Source organism: Pempheris klunzingeri, chromosome 18 (assembly GCF_042242105.1).
Source record: "Pempheris klunzingeri isolate RE-2024b chromosome 18, fPemKlu1.hap1, whole genome shotgun sequence".
In the NCBI taxonomy this organism is placed as follows: Eukaryota; Metazoa; Chordata; class Actinopteri; order Acropomatiformes; family Pempheridae; genus Pempheris; species Pempheris klunzingeri.
Genome location: NC_092029.1, coordinates 3,459,207 through 3,468,499, shown reverse-complemented (window position 1 = coordinate 3,468,499; position 9,293 = coordinate 3,459,207).

Here is a 9,293-nt window from a genome sequence, read left to right as displayed (position 1 = left end):
AAAGAGGACAAAGAAAATATCTTTGCTGAGCACTTGTTAAACTAGAAAGTGAAAACTTGATCTTAATTTGTTGGTTTAGGATCCACGACTGCGAACACGTGATCAGTGAATTAATATTAAATTCAGGATGCAGAACCCAGGAGGACTCTTACAAATGTCTTTTTAAGACATGTGGCTTTAAATGAGGAGTGCATTTTTCACTGGGCACATTTCCTACTGAATTAAACACAAAAGAAATGACCTCCCACTCACAACGAAACAGATCCAAGCACATTACGATGCTCTGCTGCTGCTGCAGGCCTCTAAAGCGCAACTGTGAAGATTTTTCTTACATTCTGATACACTTCTTTCAATAATTCAATGATCCATACAACCTTTACACACATCTAATGTATGCAGAGAGATGCTTTAGTGCTGCAGGACATTTCTGAAATGAACGCCTGTATATTTCTTAACACATGATGTACTATAATGTCACGTTACCCATACACCCTCTGTCTGTGGACCAGGTTTGGATGGTACCTCGTCAGTGGGCTTGGAAAAAGGGCAAATCCTGAACGGAGGGGGTGCAGAGAGAGTGACGGCCTCCCGGGGGGAGAAGGGGAGCTGCACTGCCTGCCCTCAGCTCTGATGGGCCCGTGTTGGAGTGAATTAAAATGAATCGTGGACATGCAATGGAAATTACCTCTGGTTTTCAATGGCACAGCTGTCATTTTCTGGAGTGCTTCGTTGATTTGGCTTCTTGTCTCTGAGGGCAGAGTGGCTGATTAGTAAATGACGACCAGACTTGTGGACGTCTGGTGGATTCAGGGAGTCTGAGGCTCCGTTCGCTCCACAGCTGAACATAAACAATCCACACCTTTTACCCCAAATGTGTGTTTCATTCGGTCATTCACAAATACCGATCCCACTGTGTCCCCCATCATTATCATAAATGCCAGTTTATTAAGTACACCCAGCTAAAGCCAATGCATTGTAATACAAGTCCTGCATGGAGGTTATATTGTTCAGTTTTTGTTGAAGCTGTTTTAGGAGTTAGAACGTTATGACCTTCATGAAGTTTGCATTTCTTGCAGGACTGTTTTAGCTAATTGTACCTAATAAACTGGCAGCTGAGTGTAAATCCTACAAACCCCAGTCAGGAAGACAAATCACAACATGTTTAAGTCAACAAAACTGGTGATTAATACTCAAACATGAGTATAGCCTACACAGCTTATCCTTTCTAGTATTCAGCGTGTCCACAGAGGTGTGGGGGCCTGTAGCTGTAGGTGATGGGGCAAAAACACCCACTGTGAACACCCCTGCTCATAGAGAGATCATCTTCCTTCAGATCATAGTCACTTCTTTGTGTGAGGGTACAGAATCAAACCCTGAAGCACCATGACGCCCTCTGCTGGCATAAATATCATCTACTCCAACTGTGTCTGCAGGCATGAGGGTCTGGGTGATTTTGGGTTTTTGAACGTTTAAGAGCCTGAAAATGTTTCCTATCTGATCATTTTCACTTGATTATTATTATATAACTGACAGGAAATCAAAAAACAATCATAGTTATATATGAACTGTAATCTATCTGTAAGTATTTAGGTCCTTTACTGCAAATACCAACATCACAGTGTAAAAATACTCAGTTTAAACGTTGCTAAAGTAGCAGAAGTATTATTAGAAAACTGTAATTGAAGTATCAAAAGTGCTCACTATGCTCTCTTCAGAGTGCTTTAATGTAACGTACTATTGAATATTTATCAGGTGTGTTTTAATGTGTAAGCAGCAATTTGATATTAACAAAATGGAAATACTCAAGTAGAGTACTTACACAGTACATTTACTTATTTACTTTCCACCTCTGGAGTGTATGTGTAGTTTATGTGCGCCACTTAAAAAGGTTCAAAATAATGATTTTCAGTGAAAAGCACATTACATGTTTTGTCTTTTGTTGTAAAATGTTTGAGTTATATTCTACTTTTAACTGTATGCAGAAGAAAAGAAGCTCTTTTTTTCTTGTCTTGTAATAATTGTAATAATTTAAACCTCCCTGTTCGAAGCTTTGGCATGAATCTCCAGCAGCAGCATATCTGATTGAAAACATGGAGGAACAGCAGATGGCGGCATTGACGCAGTTAATAACACAACGTGCAAAACCTTGTCCATGATTTCACCCAAATGACACTCGATTAACGATTTCTCTGATTATTACGTTTTGTAAATCAAGAGTTATTTCATGTGATTTGATGCATCTACTTGTCCTTAACACATTTGCTCATCCTTTGCATAAATACACAATAGTTTTGAAGTGTTTTCAGGTAAAGAGGTGGGAAAAATGAGAAAGGTAACTTATAACAGGTCTCAACACTGAGCTGTTAGCAGAAACATAAAGATGTCAGACTGTCTTCCAAAGGTCAGCAACTATAGGAGCTCTTCATTTTTGGATTTTTTCCTTCTCTAAAAAGGTTTTAATGTTTTTTCCCACCTTTTATTTCTCACGTTTTGAATACTGTTGTCTTGCAACAGCTCTAAAAATGTTTCAACAGCATGATACGATTCAATTAAAGAGTTTGTTAAAGTTTTCTGTTTGATGCACTCAGTTGGTTGCAACTGCGTCAGAAAACATGTTGCAGCTTCAGGAAAATGTAAAAAATGCCAATGTGGAATTTCAAGGAGAAGAGGAACGAAGAGATGAGGAAAAAAAAAGTTGGGAAAGACGGAGAATTTCTGCAAAACTTTCCCCCGTGCACCTCCAGCGAGCCCCAGATGCAGTTGTTTCTCCACTGGGGGTCGGACCACGAGGTCAGCGCAGTGTTGATCAGGTGGAATAAAAGGGGTTGTAACCCCCATAGTGATCAAAGACACTGGTCAACATGCCACACCCCTCTACCCCTCTCTTCCTGTACAAACCTCCCCAAGGGCAAACTCACTGACCCTGCAACCAGAGAGGAGGCTGAGGGGGGGCTGGAGGGTCCTGTGGGATGGAGGGATGGATGGATGGAGGGATGGAGGGATAAACTGTGGAATGAGCAGAGAGATAAAGCATCATCAGTCAGTTTGACCTCCTGGATTCACTTGCGATCGGATCCAGGAGAGAGAGAGAAAGAGTCGAATGAGTAAAGGGAGAAACAAACTGAAGTGTGGGAGTTTGGTATGTTTGGGGACAAAGGAGCTTTCTCTCGTGGTTTGTTACTCGCTCTGATGAACCGATGTCCAAATCAAGCAAAACAAACTGTTGTAGAAACAAGCAGCAGCCTCGAATGGGATTTATTAACAATATAGGACAATATAGATATAGAAGTGGCAAAGACATCTCACCTGCCAATCACCAAAACCATCATTAAAGGAATAGTTCAGAGTTTTGGCTGTTGGAGACGTAGATGAGGAGCAGACTGATACCACTCTCATGTATATCCATTAAACATGTCAGCAGTCAGTTAGCTTAGCTTAGCTTAGCATACAGACTGGTAACAGGGGAGAACAGCTAACCTGGATCTGCCCACAAGCAGGCGTGAAGCTCATTAATTACCACTAAATATCTCCTTTGATTGATCCGTACAAAATACAGTAAGTAAGTAAGTTCACCACTTTATAGGAGGTTTTGAGCAAGTTACTGGTCCCAGTTTTGAAATTGCTGAGAAGATGTCATTGTTAAAAGTGATTTAAAAAAGTGATTACACAGTCAGTCCGCAGGCACAACAGAGGACAGTGAGATGTGGTCGAAAGCTCCAGAAAAAGACAGATAACAGACATTAAGTTAAGCTTGTTTTGTCAAACTACTGTATCAGTGCACTCAGTATCTACCTTTTATCAGAGGAATCTATTCAATGATATTGAACTGGACAAAATGAACACATCCTCCTTGAACTTCCATTTTTCTTAATATGAATTATGTTTCACCTCTCCGACACTGTTTCATAACACTCTGTCACACACGAGAGACAAATTCCATAACACTCCAGTACAATGAGACACCTTTTCCAGTGGCAGCCATCTTTTGTGCCCATTCATAAATTCATCACCGCCACAATAATCAGAGCTTTGTGCTCTCATACAATAGCTTTACTCCAGTGGGAAATGTGCAGCTCCCGTTTCTGGGTGAAATTTTAATTGGAAGAGGAGACTCAACCGTGCAGACGGGATGTCAGTAGCTGGCGTCCGTCCAACTCATTCATACCGAAAGCAAAAGCATGCACACACACTCACGCACACACACACACACACTCACGCACCAGTTTTTACCTTCCTAGACAGCAGCTCTCTAGAAAGGGCTGTTAAGTAATTCATGTATCCTCTCATGTCTTTTGTATCTTTTGGCTGTTCAGCTCTTTATGGTGCCAATTTGGTTTTTAATAAATAAAACTGTAAGTAAATAATTGTACATAATTTAACCCTTTAAGTTTTACATATTTTCAAATTCTGTCCCAATGGAACTTTGATTATCTACTTTAATATGTTGCTTGTTTCAAAAGGACTTTACAACTTTCCTCTTGTTCACCCATTCATGCATACAGTACACACTGTGGATGAACTGTGTTAAACATGCAGGGGAAGTACCCTCCGAAGTCAAGGAGATCATAGGAAGCACACATGCTCATGATTTAGTTATTCTTACTGGTATCGTTAATGCTGGAGGAAAGGTCACGGCATCATTAAAATGTTTAATCCTCCACTTTTTTTTTTAGCAATCTGACAATTAGATTATGAAATATTTTGAATGCAAAGTCGACTTTGCATTCAGAAGAGTCTCCATCATTGAGGTGGCTCATCTTCTGGGGAGCATGAATGTGCTCAATGACTTTCACGGCCGTTAGACTTGGATGTTTCTCGTGTACAAAAGGGGATTTCAGCCTGATGGAGGGGGCAGAGAAAAGGTCAGGGGGTCAATTAAAACATACAAACCAGCAAAGATTTAACCTCTGGGGACCATGAGCATCCTCTGCAAATTTCATAGAAATGGGCCTTATTTTTAAAACTAATCAAAATAGGACTCGTCCACAGGGGGAAAGGAGATCGATATCCATACTAGATTTCATGCCAGGGTTCATCCTCTTGGAAACAATGTGCACCAAATGACTCTTAGTCTTCGAGATACTTTCTCATGGGTCAAGATGCTGGCCAAGTGGAAAGTATGAGCTGACAATGGCACTAGCAGAAAGGTCAGGAGTCACCAAGATAATTAAGGATCACCTCGGGGGACCAGAAATGTCCACACTGAACATCAGGGGACGGTTGTTGATGGTCTGTCTGATTGTTACGCCGACAGAGCAGCTGTTATCAAGACAATGACGGTGGCTTGGGTTGTCCCTCGTGGGGTGTCCGATCCTCCTCTTGGGAAGCATTAATATCCACAAATGTCATGGAAATCTGACTATTAGTGTTTGAGATGCTCTGTCATGGACCAGCATTGATCAAGAAGGCATTTTCATCTTACAGTGGCACCAGAGAAAAGGTCAGGGAGCCATTAAAATAGCTACGAATCATCCATGTCAGTCTGACTGATGGTCATGTAACTTCTGCATCTGTGCTTATGTAATACTGTTAACCGCCTCACACTTTTAACACCGACGATCGCTGCTGTCCGGTTTGTGTAATTATCACTTAAGCGCGTTATTTGAAGTCATTTTTTAACTGCCAACTAATGGATTTTCTTTTGAAAATGATTATTCTCTTGATTTAGTGAGGCAGCCAGTTTGGGCAAATCATTTGAAATACACAGTAAAAGCTTATAAAATAAAAAAAAAAGGGATCAACAGGATATCAAAGATTTCCTCAGTAAAGAGTAAACAACACCAACATTCAATATTGTTTGTAAAATGTCAGGAAATTAAGATGAATGTGCACCAAATTCAAAGTATCATCTGTTCATCTGATTTCTTTTTTGTGTCTCAACCAATCAAAAGTGACTTTTTTTATGCTGCACTGTATATATATATATATATACTGTTAAAGCATTAATCCAGCTTAGAAACACATACATTTAATTTTGCACTTCCCAAGAATCACCTGGGAATATTTATAAAGTTGTTAATTCATTTTTTTTCTTTTCTTTTTTTTACAGAATGGTACTTTTCTTCTTTTTGTGCTGCTTTCCTGCTCTCTCTCCAAATTAGCATTTTTTGTGGCTGAATGCTGGTCCAGCTTGGCACGGCCACCTTCAGAGAGTGAAGTAATGGGCTCTGCGGAGTCTGATTGGCTGTCGGTGAACTGCATATGGTGGGCCCATACAAAGGAGCGCGATCTGGGCTACTAGGGGCTTAGAGCAAACTCAAATCTGAGACCACTAGTACACACACACACACACACACACACTGACTCAGATTGCTTGTTGCTGTCTCCACTCGCTGATGAAGGAGCCCATTCATGCCCGCTGACAAATTACTACTGAAGCATGAGACTAAAGAGACCCCCCACCCCTGTGTCTCTGTGTCTCTCTCTCCATAATAGACTGTGTGAGACTTGGGTGTGAGAGAATATCACACGGGGACCAGAGTTATGAAAGAAGCATTATGTTAAGCTATTCGGACCAACAACCAACAACGGCAATCGTGTAAACTGAAAATAAGTAAACATACGGTAAAGTTCCACGCTATTGATTTCTATGTCATTTTTCACAATAAGTTAGTAACTCTGTAAAAGAGAGACATAAGACTGGTAAAGAGTAAAAATAATTAATAGAAGTAGGTAACAATAATGGCCTCATTTTTCAGTCTCCCAGTACTTCTCCCGCCTACCTTTATACTAACAAAGAGGATAGATTAAGCTTTTTCTTTGCCTTTCTAGATCTTTTAATGAGATCAGCTGCTCAGTGATTAGCCAGCTATGCTCACACATGATGCAGGGTGGTGAGGGGAGTGTGTTTTAGGAGGGTGTTTTGTTTGAAACACAAGAAGGCAACAGTTAAACGTGGTATTCAGAGAGCATCGGTAAAACTACAGTATCAACAAATTCACCTGCACTTGAAGGGGAAGCTGATGAAGCTGTAAAATGCTGAACGACACCTGTAGCCAGGAAGAATGATGGCGACTCAGCAGCTAACAGCACTAATCACTTTTAGTCCAATCCAGACCAGACAAAGGCTTTTTTTTTTTTTTTACACAAAGGGATTAGCCATGGTCCAGAAGGAGGAGGTCACCTGCGGTCACAGACCACTGCTGACCTTGCATTTGAGGTAAAAAGATGCTCAAAACTGCTTGTTGTGTGCATTAATGCTGCAACCCTGAAGGCCTTGTGAACAGGAGTCCAGAAATACTGTAGTTGATGCAGCGAGGGTGTAGGGGCGGTGTTGGGGATTGAAACAGTCATTGTGAACACGATTAAATCAACAAAAGACAATCTGACTTTTTAACCAAGTTAACGTTGACATTTGACCTGCAAACCACCGCACAAAGCTTCCCGACGTTTCACTGACGGTACAAGAGTCGATTCTGAAAGGAAGCGATGCGCGACCATCTACTTAGCAAAGCTTCAAGAGAGGTCCTAATTATGCAAACGCTGTGAGGCATCACATCGTGTGTTGCACGAAGCATTCAGCGGCTTAAAAAGCGCTCATCACATGGTCTGAACGTGGCACTTGATGCCTCTTATCATTTCACAAAATGGTGCTTTTCATAATGTTATTTATATGATTTATTATGTGCTGTCACGTATGGTTGTTATTTATACTCTCTGTGCAAAGCAATTTCCTCTCCGGGCAATAAAGGTTTAATTCATTCATTCATTCATTCATTCATGTGGCCACTTAGATCTCTTGTGCTGTAAAGAGGCTTGAAAAGAATCAGCTTTACTTCCAGCATTTACTCTACATTGCTATGGTAGGTGGTGTTTATCTCCTTTAAAGTGATTAACTTAGTGTGAAAACAGGAAGACGTGTCATGAATATGTTCATATTATACCTCTATCCTCCTGCTCTCGGTGTGAAGTCACCAGGCGCCACCGGACTTGCCCAGGTAGGAGCTGGAGTGCTCAACTACTGCAGGAATGAAACAAATGGGAGATGACTGGCTATTGAAACATAAGAGAGCGACAGTGTTTAAACCTTGAAGATGTTAAAAGGGATTAAGTGAGCTGGAAGCATGAAGGGTAATAGCACACACACACACACAGATTCCAGCTCCCCAGGAGAGGGCAGTTGGATGGCTATACTGTCCTGACAGTAATCCTCAGATTAACTGGTTGTGGGGCACCACCAGTCAGCCAACAGTCAGACAGACAGACAGACAGACAGACAGCCGGCCAACTGGAACAAAAGCAGAAATGTATGCAAACCTGAGCATGTGGGTCAGTCAGCCAAACAGAGAGCCAGCCAGTCAGACAGACAGTCATTTAGTGAGACAGACAGTCTAGCAGCCAGACAACCGGCTTATAGACATGTTTCTAAAGGTTTCTTTAGTCGCTGGATCTTCTCTTTCTGACCCGTCAGCAACCGTCTCCTTAGTGATGCAGCTACGCGCTTTTATTTTGAAGAGGTGGAAATTAAGTTTACTAAGCTTCTGTCACTGGAGTTTCATGTGATGCCATTCAATACTAATTACTTTGCTCCTAAAACATTGGTGGTAGATATTCCAACTATTCTCAGCTGAAGCTCCACTGTAACCTGTGAAACTTCCAGGATGTTCTTCTCCCTGCACGAAGAAACCACCTCATGAAAAATTCAGGCTGTTTAGAGGCAGAAGGAGTTCTGCAGGGCCGCCCAGGTGTAGGCCTGTCTGGTCCCTCAGTCTGTCCTGCAGCAAAAACATGTTTCCATAATCTTACTACCATTACGAACCAGACTGACCACAATACAAACTGCATAAGATGCTGAATGCTGACTTTTCACCAGTTTAACCAAAAAATGGACTCACCAAAAGTTGAACCTTCCAGATGCGGCTGTGCTTAAACCACAATGAGCACAAACCCCTTGACCCCACACAGGTGATATCAGTTTAACTGATTAGGTGACTCCTAAAACACTTTGAACAAACACTGACTTTGTATATTTGTAAATTATGGAGATCTGTTTTCCAAAAAATCACATTAAATCTACTCTGATTCAAAATTGTAAAACATAAAAACTTCCAAAGGGGGTGAATTCTTTTGTGGGTCCTGTTTTAAGTATTGGGATCTTATACTTGAGTAAAAGTACAAAAGTACTCATGTCAGAATAATGTATTTAATATTACCGGATCATTATTGTTGATGCATTAATGTGTTCATCACTCTTATGTTGCAGCTGGTAAAGACCCCCCCAGGGATCAATAGTCTTCTCTTAACCTATGATCTGAATCTGCAGAGTAACTAGTAACTAAAGTTCACAAAATAAA